The following is an 18,504-nucleotide window of genomic DNA, read 5'->3' as shown; positions in this document are numbered from 1 at the left end:
TTTGCCTAATGATCTCCTTCCCCTTTTATAGTCTTAGGCCTTACTCAATACCATGATCCAAAACCATAGAGAATCAATACCATGGACCAAATACCTGGGTTCAACACTTCGGACGAGATACCATGGTCCAAAACCATAGGTCCAAATACCAAGGACTAAATACCATGGACCAAAAAAAAAGTTTTCCTACATGTACACGCTTTTTCGTGCATGAAAGTGCGCGCATACATATACGCGCCTTTTGATCGTCGATCCCGTGTGTATACGCGATTTGGTTAAGAGGAACCTGCGTATATCTCTTTTTCTTTCATTCTGAGAGCCTGAATTGTGATCTGTCATTTGAGTGAGTTGCCATCAAGGACAACACCTGTTTCATAGCGCCAAACCTGTGTCATAATGCCAACACCAGGCCCATGTTTATTCCTCCTTTGTAAATTGTCTTATGTAGGCACTTTTTTCTTTATTATACACCAGAAGAACAATCTGGTTTTTTATGGACAATTCAGTTTCCAGAGAGACTTGCTTCACCAATCCTGCCCCCCCCATCCCCTTCCATTCATCAAGAAGTCATAACCAAACTTTGGGGGGTAATACCCTGTCTGAGCATGTACCCATCGAAGGGTGTCTGGGAAGCCCTTAATCCTGACATTTGTAGGGTGGAGCTCCTGTAAATAGTTATGCCACTCATGCCATCATTAGGGTTTGATTTGCATATCCTCAACCGATTTCCACCCCTGATGCCAAATTGTAGTTGTCTCAATCTTTGATATCTGGTTAATGAAGACAAAGCCTTTTGCATGTAAAGAGTCCATAATCCCTCTAGAGAGAGCATATGCCTCATTGCACCCCACCCATGGATCAATGCCAATTCTACATTTTTCCCCGTTGCCAACCTGCCAAGCAAGACCTTCTTCCACAATCTTGAAAGAATCAATTGTTGCCTTCCAGATGGCAGATGCTTTTGAAAAGTCTTTCCCAGGCCTATGGATCCATTCATCCAAGGGGATCAGATCAATGTATTTCCTTTTTACCACCGCTGTCCATAGGTTGTCTTCTGTTAGGAGCCTCCACCCGGATTTTGCTGCTAGGGAGGAAGCAAAAAGTTGTAGGTCCTTTATACCCCATCCCCCCCACTCCTTTGGGTGAGCAATTTTGTGCCATGCAACCCATGGAAGAACAACATCCTCCTTTGACCATGCCTAGAAGAATCAGCTACAAAGTTTTCTAATGTTGGACAAGATGCCTTTAGGAACCCAAGTGAGAGCAATCCAGTACACAGGGATGGCAATTAGGACTGATTTGATGAGGACCAATCTTCCTGCTCTAAACAACCATTTGAAACTCCAAAGATTAACATGAATCTCAATTTTTGATAACAACCAATTCCAGTTTTGTTTTCTGTAGGAGTCAGGTTTCAGATAGGATCCCAATATTTAAGACTTTCCCCCATAGGAAGGACTTCATAGGGGAGAAGGGTAGTGATTCTTTCCAGGTCAGTGCCTGAGAGTCCTTCATAAGCTATTAAGGATTTTTGTGAGTTTATGCTCATTCCAGTAGCCTTTAGAAACAGGTCCAAAGAGCACTTCAGCTGGTGGACATGTTTCCATGACCCGTTACTGAAAAGAAGAATATCGTCCACAAAGAGAAAGTGGGAGATGAAAAAGTTTGTTCCTATTTCGATTCCTTTAAGGTCTCCTCTTCTCTTGGCTGAAATAAGTAACTGACTTAACCCTTCCGCATCTAATAGGAATAAGGGAGGGGATAGGGGACAACCTTGCCTAAGCCCTCTTTAACTATGGAAAAAGGGAGAGGCTGCCCCATTGATGAGAACAATAAATGACACATTAAAGATGCAACCCATAATCCAGTTGATAAAACCAATACTAAAACCTAGATGTGTTAACAAGAGTCTCAAGTATAAGTGGTCGAATTAGGCCTCTTCTAGGCCAACTTCTTCTTGGCTAGTCCGACTTGGTCTTAGGGGTCAAAAAGAATTTTCTAGACTAAAAAATAATATATTTCTTTTGTTACAAATTATCCAAATGGGACTTTGACACATGACAAAATTTCTTCTTGACTCAATAAACCCTAGAAGAATGAAGAACATGCTTGACTAGAAAACTAATAACAATAATTTTTCTTTTTCTTCCTTTTTGCTTTTTCATGAAATATACATTGATACAAGTACAAAGATAATTATTAAGACCGAACCTAGTTACAATTTTCAACAAGTGGGAGGTGTTAAGGTGGGCATCACTCCACATAATAGGTGAGATACATGTCACTTGCTCAATGCATGATGTGGGAGTGGTTGAGGTTTTATTAGCTCCCAGGGATGGTACAAACCATGAACTCAAGTTGTAAATGCATATTGTAGTTTGCACAGTGGCAAATCTTGAAGTTGGTGGATTTTGGGTCTGCACCATCATATCCAATGTTGGTTGACATGGGGGTATTCATTGTGCACAAATTGGCTTGGAACTCGTAGGCATTATGGCATTTGGGAATGTAGAGAGTATGTTTGTTTCCTCTGTTGCTGCTATTGCTTCAATGGCCTTCACTATTCCTATTGTCCATGAATGATCATCGTTGGTCCATTTATCCCCAATAAGAGCATTAGCATGTCTTACAAGCTTTGATATTCATTTTGTTCATGGGTCCATGGCACATCACTCATCCTAGGCAACTATTTTGTTCATTTATGATAGTGATGACGGTTCATCAACATGCACGAATGCACAGGGGTAGTAATGGTTGTGGGGAGACAAGTGGTGCTCGGGCTCGAGCCAGGATGACCATGCTTGCATGCTTATTTCAAGAGCAATTTATGGTCGACATTTAGGAGGAACTCAAAGAATATGAAGCTAATGTTGCATTGCAAAGGGTTGTCTTATTGATTTTGAGGTTTTGATGGATATCACTGAATGGGTGCCTAACCTTGTACATACCAGATGCAGTAAATATCAATACCTGCTCACAATTGATTTTTATTGGAGGATGAAGATGTTGTTGGGAAGAGTTATCATGGAGAGGAATGAGGCCAAAGAGGATATCATGTTGATGCTAGACAAGGTGTTGCTCCATCAAGAAAAAATGAGTGCTTGTATCAAGTGCATAAATGCTCAACTTGCTCTTGTGTTAGGTTAATGATAATACAATCAAGGGCACACCAACTCCATTGAGGCGAATCTCTCCACACCTCTTTAAAATTCATATGATTTGGGTCATGAGGTCCCTTTAATTATATAGTCCTATTATGTTATGTTTAAATAATGCTTTTAGTTTGGTTTGTATACATAATGAGGCTATGTTTTGGCACCTTTCATGGTGCTTCACGAAACATTTAGAATTTTGTCAAATTTTGGATCGTTAAATTTATCCCTTTTTTAAACATTGGATCGTTAGAGTTATCCCTTTTTTTAACTAATAACTTATTATTTTAGTATTTTACTATGTATCGTTTTCTTGATTTTTAAGGGAAAAAATATTATAATGGTAATGTGAAAATGTCGGAAAATAATCCTATCGTACTTTTAAAACATCCTTAAATGAATTTTTGAACCCAAAAACATCTTTAAATGACATTTTCTAACGGGAAAATAGTCGGAAAAGCGAATTTTGAAACGGGAAAACAGTCGGACGAAACAGAGAAGCAAGAAAATACCCGAAAAAATGCTTTTCGCCCCCCGCATCCTTGTCAATTTCGTCATCGTTTTCTTCCAGCTAGCAGTAAGGATGGTGATTCAAAACCCAGATCTCTGGTCCCTTTGCACCATTCTCTATAACGATCTGAAAGTGGAGAACAACGAAAGTCCTGCAAAAGAGAAATTCCCACGCCCCCCCGCCCTCCCCAAAGTCCGCACTGGTATTAGTACTGCTGGTGCGTAGAAGGGTGAACTGCAAGGGAGGCGGTGGGAGAGTGCTTGGATTGAGGGTTTATTGAACCAGGTTTTGGCTTTAATGGGAAATAGAAGCATTGACATGAGCTCCAGCAACTACGGCTGTCTCTTGCAGTTCTGCATCGATGCCAGAAAGTTTGCAGAGGGCAGGCAGGTTCATGTCCACATGATTCAGAAGGGATTCTAATTCGACATTCTCATACATATTCGCCTTGTCGAAACGTAAGCGAAGTCTGGTGAGTCGGTAGTTGCAGGTGAAGCATTTGAATGCCTGAGCGAAATTTGTTCTCGTGGAATACAATGATGGCGAGTAGGCACTTCAAATCCAGGAGAATTGAGGATGCACACCAATAATTTGACAAAATGCCTAAGCGAGATGTGGTATCATGGACCGCTGCGATATCTTGGTTATGCACACAAAGGGAATGGGGAGAAAGATTTGAGATTCATTGTTATTTGCATTTCCAGATTCCTGTAGCAAATGCAATAATCAAAGATTCTCAAAAGCTGAAGGCTGACAATGCAGAAAGGTTAGCTCAAGAAATTAAATTTATAATTGTCTACAGATTGTTTTTTGGCCCAAAATGATCACACAAACTCATATGTTTTGTTTGAATGACCACACAAACTCACTGGATGGTTGTATTGGTGTATATAAAGATCTCTATGTATTTTCTCTGTTTAGTCACACTTACTTGTACTTCAAGCAGACTAGTGGAGTGGACTCATGCGTGCATGAGTTTTACTTCTCTTCACTATAAGTGGAGTCATGCATGAGCCAAATAATAGTTAACTGATGATTGCATACTGATTCTCTAGTTAAGTAGGACTAGGTTTCAGTGGACATCAGTGCAGTCATGCATGAGCCATGAAATAGTTAAGATGATGGCATACTGATTCTCTAGTTAAGTAGAGGACTAGGCTTCAGTTGACTTCAGTGCGGTTCCACTTATGCATGTTAATTCTCTATTTATATCTGGGATTCTACTAGTTCAGTTCAGTTGACTAGGCCTATATTTGAGAGATGTTATCTATGGACTATGACACCCAACCAAGGCACATGTCTCATGGAAGATGTATATCATTGTATTATACTTCTTTTTTTGATACAGAGAGAAATTGTATTCTAATCTCTTTTGCAATCTTTAGTTATTAACTTGCCATTGTTACCTTTGTTTCCACCTAGATTCTCTGCGGGTGTAACACAAAATTTCACAAGTTGATGCTGTTTTGATAGTGCTGTACATTCATATATATATATATATTATAAACAATTTTTTCTAGAGTTGAAACATTTTTGCTAGACTTTGGAACTTGGATTCAAATTAATGATTGCTTGTTTGGTAATGAGCTTACATAATGCCACTGAGGAATTCTCTCTCCTGATTGATTGAATTATCTCAGGCGAAGGTATGACGGTTTGCAAAAATTGAACAGGTGAGATGGAAGATTGGGATGACAAAGTCAAGGAAACGATTACAGGCAGGTGTTCCCATTTTGAATATGTTTTTGTTTCGTGCTAGCATTTATATGCAATCGATGCCCTTAAACTGATTCTTGATATAAGAGTTGCTGATGGTTTCACTTTGTCTAAATTTTTTAGGAGGAAAGGCATATTGTGGATTGGCTTAATCTCCTATTTGCTTACAGTTCAATGCTTTTATTAATGGTGTTAAGCTTGGAACATTTGAGAGTGTACTTCCCTCTACCGTTTGAAGCTGCATTATTTTTTTATGATTTTGTTCTTGCATAAGGTTTTTCACACTTGAATTTGTTTGTCACTTTCATTTTCGTTGGATTCATTTGTTTAGTGGTAGCAGCGAGTGATGTTGATACAGTTCAAATGAACTTTTGACTCGCCTGTAATATTCTGTAAAATTGAAATGTTGACCAACTTTAGAGGATTCTAGGAAATTCAATAACTGGTGGCTAAGTAACTAAAAGCAACAAGGCTAAAGGCTATCTAAAAATGTGAATGTAACTATTTTAGTGTTTCACAAACTTCAAAGTATGTCCAGCTCTGTAGAGCTCATGCACAACAAACATTGTTATATATCAATATCATAAACATTTGCAAATTTTTAGAGCACACAAATCGAGAAATCAATTGAAATAATATAAGAGGACAACTTTCCTTGCTTTTTTAGGACTCTGGAGCAAACCAGAGAGATTATGCATGCTAATAGCCAAACCTCTAGTGGCAACAAAGTATAATTCTCAATTGCCAGCAACGTCTACCACTTTTCTAGATTGTACCCTTTACTAAAGCAGTACAACTGGCAGAGGCTAGTGGCAATTACCTATCGATTGTATTAAACCCCTAAAGTAGAATGGTAAGAATTCGGACCTTTAGGTGAGAATTCCTTCTAGATATCCAATGCCCATTTTGCACTTCATAAGTCTTCCTCCATAGGATTTCGTTCCTCACTTTGCCACTAGTATATCAAATGGCTTGCATTCTAATACGTGGCCATATAAATTGTCAAATGTATGAATCCCCTACAGTAATGTCAGTTTTCAAATCCTTGAGGTTTACCAGCTAGATTTAGGTTAAGAGTCAACCATTAATCTTGAGATTCTAATGCATCAGACCGTAGGACCAGAATTTCTTCCAATTGAAATATTTCTAGTTCAAATCAAGAATTCATTTAAAATATTTTAGAGGTGTTTAAAACATTCTGTAACATTTTCAATGTTGTACTTAACTAGATTTGAACCAATTATGGTCTTTGTTACCGCTCAAACTAGTAGGGGTCCTAGAAGGGGATCCTAAAGGGCAACTACTAGGTCAAGGGCAACAATGGAGCGATAGCCCACTGTCACTTCAGCTAAGGCTCCCTACTCTTTACGGACTTTCACAGATGGGAGGAGACCTGGTATAAAGGGGAATCACTAGATGAGTTGGTCAATAAGAGATAAGGAGTGATTCCGAAGGCCTATTCACAAGAGAGACTCAATTGTATGGATGTCTTGCTCAGGAAGGAAGGTGATAGGCTCTCTAGGAAGGGCTAAAGGATTCTTGAGGCTAGGGTTTGGGAACATATATTGTATATTGTAAGGATGATTCCTAGGCCTAAAAATCCTTATGGAGAATTGGTCTTTGTATGATATTTGTGGAATTGGAGTTGTTAGGTTGCGGGACCACATGAGACCAAGTGGACCCAAAATTAGGTGAAGGAAGTGGAATTGATCACTTAAGGAAGAGCTTGACCTAATTGTGGAAGAGAAGAGGATCAATGGACAAATCTTCTTGGAATAAAGTGCAATGATCCAAATGAGGTCGCTAGCTAAGGAAACCCTAGCGCAAGAAACGATCCTTGGCTAGGGCTTCCAATATCTTGAGATCCCACCATCGGAATTTCATGAAATTTGGAGGGCCTCTGGAGGAAACCCCAAAGCAGTAATGGGCAAGAGATCGAAGTCTTTTGATGGCTAGAATGTGAGATAATTGATGCCCTAGATGACCTATGGAGGCTAGGCCTAGAGAGAGGAGGTAAGGTGAGAGAAATATGTGTTTAATGTGATCAACTATGGAAGGATTAGTGCATTGTCCTTTGGAAGAGATGGAGTCAAGGGGAATTTATTGTTTGGAAAGAATTCACCTAATTAAGGAGACCTTCAAGCAACTTTTTAGGGCATGAGAGTAGCTATGTCAAGGACTTTATATTTCGATTTGCAATAATTGATGACTTATCGAGATGTATTTAGCACAAATTATCTCTAGGAACATTCACCCATTCATACATGGCCCATGACATGATGCAACGCTATAAAAGATCAAAATTTCCACCAATTCGTATAGGAAAGCAGTAAATTTCAGACTTGTATAGCGAAAATCCCAACAACATTCATGTGACAAAGTAAATAACAAGAATAAGCATGAAAAGAGCACTTACATGTACAAAAGAGTATATCCAATCATCAAATTATGCCAATAATGAAGCTCCAAGACAAGAGAGATAGATCCAAACATCAAAATTCATCCATATCATCCAAACTCGTCCTCTAAAAGGGATAGCGAAAATCTCACAAGAGCTAATAACCCAATCCAAGTGATGATGATTAGAATGAGTCACCTCACTTCTATGTATACAGTTACTAATGAGTTCGGTTTGCCTAATTAGGCCTATTTGAGCCCCAAATAATAAAATAATGTGCAATAATAACATTCCTTGGTGACAAGCCCACCAGGATAGCTCAATAACATAATAATAAGCCTCTCAAGAGGGCCGAATGATCATTAAAGTGAGTCGTTGGGCCTTTGAGGAGGCCTAATGAAGTCTAGAATGTGCCATGAAGTGAGAATGGACTTCAAACATAGTGGACAAGGGGTTGGCCCCCTACTTCCAAGCAAATCCTTGTGGTGCTTCCAAGTGGCTGTGAGGGGCACAAGAACATCCTCATGGGTCTCCAAGTGGATCGTAAATGTTTGTAAACCATTTGTAAGGGCTAGGATGATGTCATAAGCCCTCTGTGGTGATCATCTGGACCCTGGAACATCTGGCAAGTGTATGGTGCAAGTGTGGAGCTAGCTGGGCATAGTGAACCAAGTGCATCATCCTCATCCAAAAGGTGGAACTCGAGCAATCAATGATCAATGCTAGGGATCTATGAAGTAGTCTTTACTATGGTGGAGACCCATGGCTCTCAACACTCACCTTACAAGTGCCCATGTGGCCCTATGGAGGGCTAGGACCCCGTATAGGGAGACCAAGCCCCCAAATGGAAACCCACTTACAATCTTTCATAAGATCCAATGCATCCCCTTGTCCTCTAATACAACAAATCATTAAAATAATCAAGTAAAAGAGATCACGGAATAAATGAGGCACTTCATGGTGGCATGCCCTTCCATAGTGGGCTTTGACATGTACAAGTGTCCCCAAGCTCAATAAGGGGGGTTAACCAAACACCCTATTAGATGGTTTCAACCTTTAAAGTGGGGGTGACATGTCCATGGTACATCCATCAAATGGAAGGTATCAAGTGATATAATAATGCAACGGAGTGTGGTCAAGGGAAGAATCTAGGCCAAATGCTATGGGACAAAGGGGTAGTTATAATGAGGGAAGCCCACAGTTGTGTATGTGAGTGTAGGAGGGAGCAATCGTGGTACATACGTTACCCCGACCTTTGTTTTTCCACCCTTCTTCATATGCTTTTTGCCTTTTATTGATTTTTCTTTGTAACTGCTTGGGGCTCCAGGGGATGAGAGCATGATGTGTGGTATATAGCAGTAGGTACTGCTTTTTAAGGTGGGGCATTTCATTACCCATTAGGGGTTGGGACAGTCATGGGTTCCTCAATGTGGAGGGGGCTCATCTAGGGCCCATAGGAACCAGGGTGATGGCCATATATAAGGGGTAGAGCTTATGCTTGGCTTTTGCCCACGTGCTAAATTTGTGTGTCCCGGCCATCTTTTTCATTTTGTGGTACATTTCCTGTTGAGAGTGGCCAAATTATGCTTCTCCTTTTCTTTTATCTGCATTAACTGTCGGGGCATCGTTACAGGCCCGACCCAAGGTGTGGGCAAGGGGAGGGGGAGGCTAACCCTATGTGGAACCAGTGGACCCATGTGGACTCGGACAGGAAAAATGATGATTGGGGTCAAAATGAGCAAAAATGGGTAATGTATATGGTGTCGGGAAGCGGGACCACACAAACAAAATCGAGATTTGTCATGTAGTACCAACCGTAAAGCTAGTGGCAAGTAAAGGAGATCCCATAGGACTAGGATACAAGGCTAAACACCAAATCGGGCAGAGGAGACAAGAGCACAGAAGTAGCCAACTCTTTCTGCTGAATCCCCCCACCAATCCATGCCAAAAAGTGTCCATGAAAAGTAAACAAAATTACTCAACTAAACTAATGAAAGTCATACCTTTGGGGTCGGGAGGCGCACCTTCAAACACACATTCTTAATAGATGGGCGAGGGACCACATGGCTGACTCAGGTGGCAGAGAAAATAGCACATCGAGCTATTTGGTGGCTAGTGGCTACTGGTTGAGGGCCATCTAGGAGAAAAAAATTCTCCTATGCATACTACCCACAGGTAGTGGGTAACAGTCTCCACGTTGATCTTACTCATGAGGAGTAGTGAAATTAATGTGAGAGGCATTTAAATATTTCGTTAGACTTGGAAAGGGTGAAATGTACAATTGGGCATAATTTTCATCAAATAAGATGAAGACTACAAGGTCAAGCATTGTAGCGAGTGGTTGTTGTATCTTTTACACAGTTTTAAAAACTGACCGGTTTGACTTGGTAACCTGTTAAACCAGCTAGTTAGCAAGCTAAGGGTATCTAACCGGCAGACAAACCTGGTTTGAGGATCGGTTGGTATTGGTTAGGTACCAAGTTAGTTGGTTTGGTACCTAACCGGTACTAACTGGTCCAATTCGACCCTGACCCAAACCAATTTGGTTTGGAAGCTATTACATGTGGTGAGGTGGGGGACTCTTGGGCTGGGTTTTGAAGTGCTTTTAGGGAAACCATGGGTTGTTTCTATCCAAAACCTTCCCTCCTTAACTTATAAAAGAATCTCTCCTCTCTTGTTTGCCTCCCACCTCTCATTTTGAGTTTTTGTGAGCGTATGTGAGATTGGAGAGTTCTGCAACAACACAAAGTTTTGCAACAATTGTCTCTTATAGCAAAAAATTTGGAGGTTGGTTGTCATCTTGTACCTCATTTGGAGTCTGTGGAGTCCTCAGACTTTGAGCCAGACGATGTTTCTGTAGCTCTTATTGATGATTCCATGTCTCGTAGTGGTGATGAGTTTGATGAGTGATCATGTTGATCAGTGATTTGTACTTATAGTAGGTTAGTGGTCCAATAGCTTGTAGCATTGTTTTTGGACTCTAGAGGCCATTTATAGCCTTATTGATTATGTATTTTGTAGATGATATGTATTGCACTTGGTGCCATTTTGATATATATACCCTTACATGGTATATAGATGAGCAAGCTTTGCATCTTTTGTCTCAAATTGTTTGGAATCATGGTTTGAAATCTTAATTTTTGTTTTTTGTTTTATCATTTAAAACCAATTATTTTATGTGATTTTACAATATTGGTTTATTGAATCCAATTTGATTTGGTTTGATCCGGTTTTGGTTCAAGCCTCGATTTGATAAGTGGCTCGGTTTTGGTTTTTAAAACTATGGTTTCACATGAGTCTGTGTTTAGAGGCATTTGTTATTAACCTGAAGCAAGTGATTATCCAGGAATTAACTTTTCGCCCACTATTATGAAATTGATTGCTATTGAAATGCCTAAATAACCAAAGTTTATTTTAGAAAGATAGCAATAGGCTAAGAAGTTTATGCTTGTAAAAAGAAGCTTCTCATTAAAGAAAAGTAAAAGGAAGTCTACTCTTTAAAAGATGAAATTGAAAATTTCACAAATAGACCAATGATAGACACCTATGAGGGTAATGGGGAGGATATAGAAATTGGCATTGATAAAGGAGGAGGAGAGAAAGAAGAGGTGAAATTATCCCAAATAAAATCAAATGCATATATGTATGTATGTATCATAAAAAAAAGATACACCCAAATCACAAACAAGTTTACAAAATCAGTAGGTCAAGTACGTAAAGACCCTCTTTAGCTTTTCCAACCCTTTCAACATTTAGCATAGTTTTATAGAGAACCAACTTGTCATGCTCTAGTTCTAATCTAGCTACTAATCTCATCTAAAAGTTATCCTAGTTTCCAGTTCCTTCCTTTGGTGTTCTACCGCACTAAAGGAACCATCAAGCCTACAGACTATGTAACCATCGATTAGTAAAATAGAAGATACACTTGTAGCAAGAAGAGGCCCTTTCTTATCGAAAGATACAGGACTTGTAAGAGTTTCAAGCAATCAAGTTAGGGGAAATTTATCGATTGCAACTAAATTTGGATGATTTACAAGATTGCTAAGACATATTTTAAAAGTAGTCCAATGTGTTAGTTCAATCGATTATTGCCAATGTTGTTAGCCATTTAGCTAGATCCATGCATGTAGGTGCTTCTCCTAATCCCTTTGGGTGAAATCAAAATGCGCTAATTTATGCTGATAAGTTTACTAGGGATGCCATCCATGAATGCGTGTAAGCATCCCTTGGGTTTCCCTACTTGATTTTCCTTTCAAAAAACCATATACTCTAAAAGTCCAAGGGTGGTAATAGTTTGTAGTTTACGTGCCGGTATGGGATGATAAGTAGATGGTTGTCGTTCATGAGGGATGTCAAGCAATGTGACCACATTTCAATGACCAAATAATGGCCATTAGAACCTTAGGTTTGGTATAACATGAAAAAATTTATGGGGAAAATGATTATATTTCCCAATCATCAATGCCCACTGTCAAAATTGAAGATAGATGCTCGAAGCATCCCCAAAATATGAAGGTTTTAACTTTGGACAAAAATTACCCGTAAACAACTTCTTAAAAACCAAAAAATTTACAATGGTGAGAACAAAAAATATACACATATTTTTTTCCAGAACCCAAAAATGGGAAAACCAAACTGATTTTTCATTATATTCCTTTCAATGTTACAATACATTATATACATGCTAAAACATTCATAAACCCCGAATCCATTAACCCTGGATTAGAACATAATCATAGTTCCCTTTGATCAAGACCATGGTCAAAACCATCATGCGTAAAACCATGTGCAAAACCATGGGTAGGTCCGCCCAATATATAAATCTCGAGGCACTGTCCTGAACCTCATGTAGGGGGTCTACCGCCCCCTACAAACCCCCCACTACGCCAACTACTAATCTTTCAAAGAATATAACACATACCCAACAAAATATGGGTAGAATATCCCTAAAAGTTGCTTGGAATGTCCTTGAAATTTGATTGGAACATTCTTGAAATATTCTTGGAACATCCTGGGTATGCCCAGCAAGTCCTTGAGTCCTCTACAAAGTCCTTGTAAGATTGGGGGTATTTCCTAGGGATTCCCAAGTCATTGAAATGTCAAAATGGCGAGTATAGGGAGTTTTTTTGGAGGAACAGGTTCTCATGCGGCATAGATTATAAGAGATCATTTTATAGAAAAGGTCAAGGCCTTGACTCTAGATTAGGACCAAATTGACATAAAACAAAAAAAAGTAAAGTTTAGTAGGTCAAACAAACAAATTGGACTAGCGCATATAGCACCCAAGCTAGATAAATTTTTAGTTCATAGTAAGATCCTAATAGAGAACATGGAAATATCTTCCTCCATTATTCCATGGGCAGCCTCAAACCATAGACCAATATCTCTGTCAATCCCTCAGGAAAAAAGGTATGGACCTCTCCCCTTTTAGTTCAATCCCCTTTAGCTATAGGATCAGAGAATGATTGACATAATTGCAAATACATGGAAAACAAAGCTGTAAGGGTCACCATGTTACATTTAGGAATCAAAGTTAAAAGCATCCAAAACAACACTAAAGACTTGGGAAAAAGAATAACATCTAAACCTATCAAAAGAAAGAAAAGTGATTCATCTACAACTTGCAAGGTTACAAGATTAATTGGAAGAGGCAACCAACAATCAAATACTCTATGGATTTTCTGCGATCTTGGGTCTAGGATAGAATCTTAAAATCTTTGACGCTACCAAACTAAGAATCTCAATGATACTACTTTGCACAGCGGAATATAAACAACAGTAAATCACATGTGCACAAAATATGGACAACTTTTTACAATTTTCAACCCAACTTCGTTATTAATCAACGTATAATACAACAGTCTAGGGCTCCTGTACTAGGAATAATGGCCCTCATATATCCACTGATACAAGATACAAAACTGAGTCTTGGTGTCAGTACATCGATGGCCAATCTGCCCTCAGCAAGATACTCTGACCATCTCGCTGATGTAGCATGCTCTCTCAGCCCCTCGAGATCATACCCTGTACCTGCCCGGTCCTTCAGCTCCCTATCTGCAGCTCCTGCCTCTATCAATGCTCCAGGTCCATCTGGCCACTGAATCTCGGCTATCCAATCTGCTCACTAGTTGATTGTTCGTCCATCAATGCATCAACACATCGAGACTCCTGTCGAGTTGTTCACAGCTCCACTTGTGAACAACTCTCAACTGTCCACTGCTACTCCTTAGCTACTCAGGTACTTCAACCCACTATGGTCTTCCTGTGCTACATCGATGAAGGGCACGGAGGGCTGCCACCTATCACTGCAAGATGTCCATCTCCCACAATGAACACGGGCTAGGAGGACTGCCCATCATCTGCTGTAGAAGCCCTTCTCCACACACAAGTCTCGGGTTCCACAAACTGCTCCTAGCTGATCAGACCCTTGAGCTCCAACCACTGCCACTCTAGCAACCACTTTTGTCCATCAAAGTGTTGCAGACGGGCTCCAACTTGGGCACTGTCATGCTGTCCTCCAGCAGACCATAAATGCCCAATCCACGTTCACACTTGGTCCACTCTCATGCTGCCCTCCAACAGTCCACGAGTGACCAGTCTGTTGTAGCATCTGCTCCTAACTAGGGTATCTTCATACTTAGGAAACCCTTACACATGGCTGCCAACGGACTTCACCATATCTGCCCTTTTCTCTGCAATAGAGGAGCTATTGGCACCAATCTAGTCTTCATCAACATATCCTCAGCTAGGACATCCATCCACCGTGAGCTCTGCTCCTAGCTGGGGTATTCAACACCCCATGTTAACCCAACATGTGGCACCCACAGGCTGCTTTGTCAACTGATCCAAAACAGGTCACAAACTATGACCCAACACAAGACATCAATGGAGAAAATACATACCTCGTGACTGCTGTTTGTGGACTGAGTTATGATTATTAGTTAAGGCTTCTACTGAAACCTACGGAAGCCCACGAATCCAACCAAAACTCACCTAATTGCTGCGGCTTCCTTCCCTTTATCACATCTGGCAACTCGCTCTCCTAGATGACTGCTCCTGCACCCCTTTTAAGCTTGTTTAGTCCTCTAAACTGCTACAGAACTGCGACAAGTCCACCATAGGTCTGCCCCCTATTTGGAAGAATTTCCAGCCATAACTAGCCCAGAACAACTCCCTTCTATTGTGGCCTCCCTTTTATAAGCTCCTATCTGCCACGCTAATTGATCTGGGCACTTCTTGCCTTCAAACAGACCAATGCAGCCCTGCAACAAGGTGATTAAGGCCTGCGGGCTATCCACATCTCCTTTCTGTGCTGTAGCCTACATGAGACAGTGGATACTCACCTACAAATATGCCCCAACAGATCTGCAGCTATACCTCTTCTTCTCAGCCTTCCTGTAGGTGAAACTGCTCTTCAAACAATCACGAGAGGGCTCCCAAAACAACCTCTCTACCTCGCTGAAGTGCCCGTCTTCCTACAACCCAAACAGAAGTATGAATGCCCTAATCCAAGTTTCTCCAACGAGCTCCTTTTCCTCCCTTGTGTTGCTACTAATGGATGATCAAATGCCTTCACAACACCTCTTATTTATACACCAACAAGAGGGCTTCCTCAACGTCATTTTAGGGCTTGAACAACTGTCACAAGTCATTTTTACACCAAGCCGACCTTGACACTTTATGTGCAAACCTATTAATTAGACTTCAAAAATTCATATCTCCATTTCTACAACTTGGAATCGGATGATTCTTGTTGCGTTAGGTTCGTCTTGCCGAGAGCTATCATCCTCATCCATCACATGTCGAAATGTGCTCATGGTTTTGGCCCAAATCCCGATGGGTGAAAAACCGCAAGCTTGGGTTCCAAGCCCACAAGTGACTCTGGTGGCGCTTTGCCCTCCAATCCCCAAATCCTAGGGCTTGGAGTACCTCCCAAGCTACACAAAAATCAACATACTCGAGGAAAGAAATCTGTATGGGAAACTCTGTCAAGCCCACAAGATAGAGGAAGAACATTGGTGGATCAAATCAAGAAGCTTATGGTTGAAAAATGGAGACAAAAAAACTTCTTTTCCAATAAGCAATCCAAGGTAAAGCAATAGCTAATAATGTCCATGAAATAAATAATGAGAATGGAAAGATAGTGTTTGATTATGGAGAAATAAAATTTTTGGCGTACACTTATTTCAATAAGTTATCTACGGAAGCAGATTAAGATCCAGAAGCAATGAACATCATGCTACAAGGAATCCCATGCCTAGTCTCTGCTTTAGAAAATCATGATCTTGGGAAAGAGATGGAGGAAGAAGTCATTGATGAAATTTGGGGATTGGAGCTTGACAAGGAAGCAAGACCTGATGGGTTTATTTTTCATTTTCACCAAGGATGTTGGGATATCATAAGGTCTGATTTATGCAAGATGTTGAGTTGGACTAGGAAAAACCCAAAAATAGGTGGAAGTACCAATTCATCTTTTCTTGCCTTTAATTCCCAAGGAATAAAATCCATCCCTCTTCTCTAGACCCTATGCAATACATCTTATTATTGACAAAAACTATTGCCAACCGTCTAAAGAAGATCCTTCCCAAGATAGTTTTAGAAAATCAGGGAGGATTTATTAAAAAAAGGTAGATAGTGGATATCATATTATTGGTGCAAGAAGCAATCCATTCCAATAGGAGTAGGAAAGAAAAAGGAATGATAATCGAGATGGACATGGCCAATTTAATCAATTTTGTTGGTTTGATCCATAGGGGATTTGAACCTTGAATCTCGTTGTTTACATAATACTTCATATCAAGGTGATCACTAATTGAGCTGACCCGTGGGCTTGATATGTCATTTATTTTTATTTCTAGTTCTAAAAATGTTTGGTTTTGATAAGTCTTATTAATTGGATCAAGGAAATCATAGGATGCCCATGGATAGTTCCCTTGGTCAATGGTAGACTCTTCTTTCAAAGAGGTAGAGAGCCGAGACCTGGAACATTGATGAACTCTCTCTCCTTATCTCTATATCATAATGGAAGATTCCCTACGTAGAAGACCAGAGCAAGAAAGGATATTAGGTAGCCACCAGGGTATCTCCATGGTTTGATTCTTGAGAGATTAAAGAAATAAATCTGTCCCGAGTTTGCAAATGACACATTACCATTGGGTGGAGCATCGACTATCATTACCATACGATTTAAAGAGGTGTTATATCACTTTATGCATGCTTCTATAGGTAATATCAACAAAAGGAAAAGCAACATATATGGTTAGAATGCTATTCTTCAACTATTGAACAACATCTATAGGGTACTTTAGTTTTCTTGCATTCTAAATTGGTAATCATTCAAATATTTGGGGATCTCAATCATGCTGACATATATGAAGCTAACTGATTGTCAATTAATAATTCCGAAATTCATATGTTGCACTAGTTTTTGGAACAGGGGACAAGTCATCGGGATGGCTAGAGCACATCCCCAATATTTTCAAGGGACGATGGGCTAGGGACGATAATTTTATATATATATAGCCCCGAGGGTTAGCCCAATTGGTTGAGTCCCCATCATTAAAGCACCTTTGCTATTGGGAGGTCATGAGTTCAATTCTCTCGACACTTGTCAGGCTTCGTGGTTGAGCTGATAGGAAGTGATCCCTTCGGGTGGATTTTTCTGGTACAAATATTCCGTGTACATAGCGTTACCAATTTCCAGGGTCCGTGAACCACATTATATATATATATATATATATATATGAAAAGAATATTAAAAATTTTGGATTCACCATAAACATTTTCAGTTGCTTAAAGCTTGCAAACATAACAAACTATACTATAATATTATGCACAATCCCTACACTTGCCAATTCCGAAAAATCTTGAGCAATTCAAAATGGGCTGAGTGGCATTCTATTATTGGCCATTAGACATGAGCAAATGAAGCTTTGCTTTAGGAACTGAAGTGTAACTATTTTCACTTTGCAATAAGGTTTATGAGACAAAATATTCTCTCTATTGCAGCCATTCTTCCTCATACTTCTTGTTATTGATGATTATGTTAAAACATAAAAGAAATTCCCTTCACAATAGGTTTTTTAGACTTTTACAGCTGTGTTGAAAACCACTACAAAACACTTTGGTTCTATAAAGAGATTAAATTCATATATCAGACTAAGAAGGCAATTCAATAGGAATTTATCAAATGTTTATTACCCAATCCAGGTCACTACTATCTGATTGTTTTCTCAATGCTTGAGGTTGGGATGGTAGAAACCTTTGAATGACGAAACCCATGTACAACACGTGAAAGCTGAGATGACTCAAAAAATGTGAAGAACAAGAGCAATAACCACAAGGATCAGCCCTTTGAAATGTTGCATTTCCTGTTTTCTTAACATGGAGGCTTTGCTTGTTGTAATGTTGTTGCCGAAAATACAATATTTAAATCACTAGAAACTCAAATTGAAACCCATCACACAAAACTCATGTTTTGTGGTGCAACTTGTACAACAAATTTAGATTCACTACGATACAAAAATAATGGATGGGAAAAATGATCATATTGTCCAATCATCAGTCTATTTTTTGTCAAGACTCAAAATGGAAGATACATACCCAGAAAATCCCTGAAATCTTCAGAAACATACTTGAAATCTGTCCCAAACATTGCTGAAACCTACCCAGAACCTATGTTGCAGGGAATGTGGTATAGAGGTCCGTTTCAGTACGGAAACGGGTAC

At 39.8% G+C, this 18,504-nt stretch overlaps 1 long non-coding RNA gene across 2 annotated transcripts; it reads left to right on the top strand.

Annotated features, from left to right (window-relative positions):
- Positions 1 to 3,611: 3,611 nt before the first annotated feature.
- Positions 3,612 to 5,663, top strand: LOC149223550 (uncharacterized). 2 transcript variants are annotated; one of them, XR_016248977.1, is made up of 2 exons: positions 3,612 to 4,429; positions 5,337 to 5,663. It is a non-coding gene; the product is annotated as an uncharacterized LOC149223550 (long non-coding RNA). The 2 variants fall into 2 exon arrangements; XR_016248976.1 differs by having other exon boundaries at positions 3,616 to 4,429; positions 5,304 to 5,663.
- The last annotated feature ends 12,841 nt before the right edge of the window (positions 5,664 to 18,504 follow it).

This window comes from Pinus tabuliformis, chromosome Q, assembly GCF_031772625.1.
Source record: "Pinus tabuliformis cultivar Carrire ecotype Pingquan chromosome Q, CPIR1, whole genome shotgun sequence".
Classification (NCBI taxonomy): Eukaryota; Viridiplantae; Streptophyta; class Pinopsida; order Pinales; family Pinaceae; genus Pinus; species Pinus tabuliformis.
This window is presented reverse-complemented; position numbering and strand designations above follow the sequence as displayed.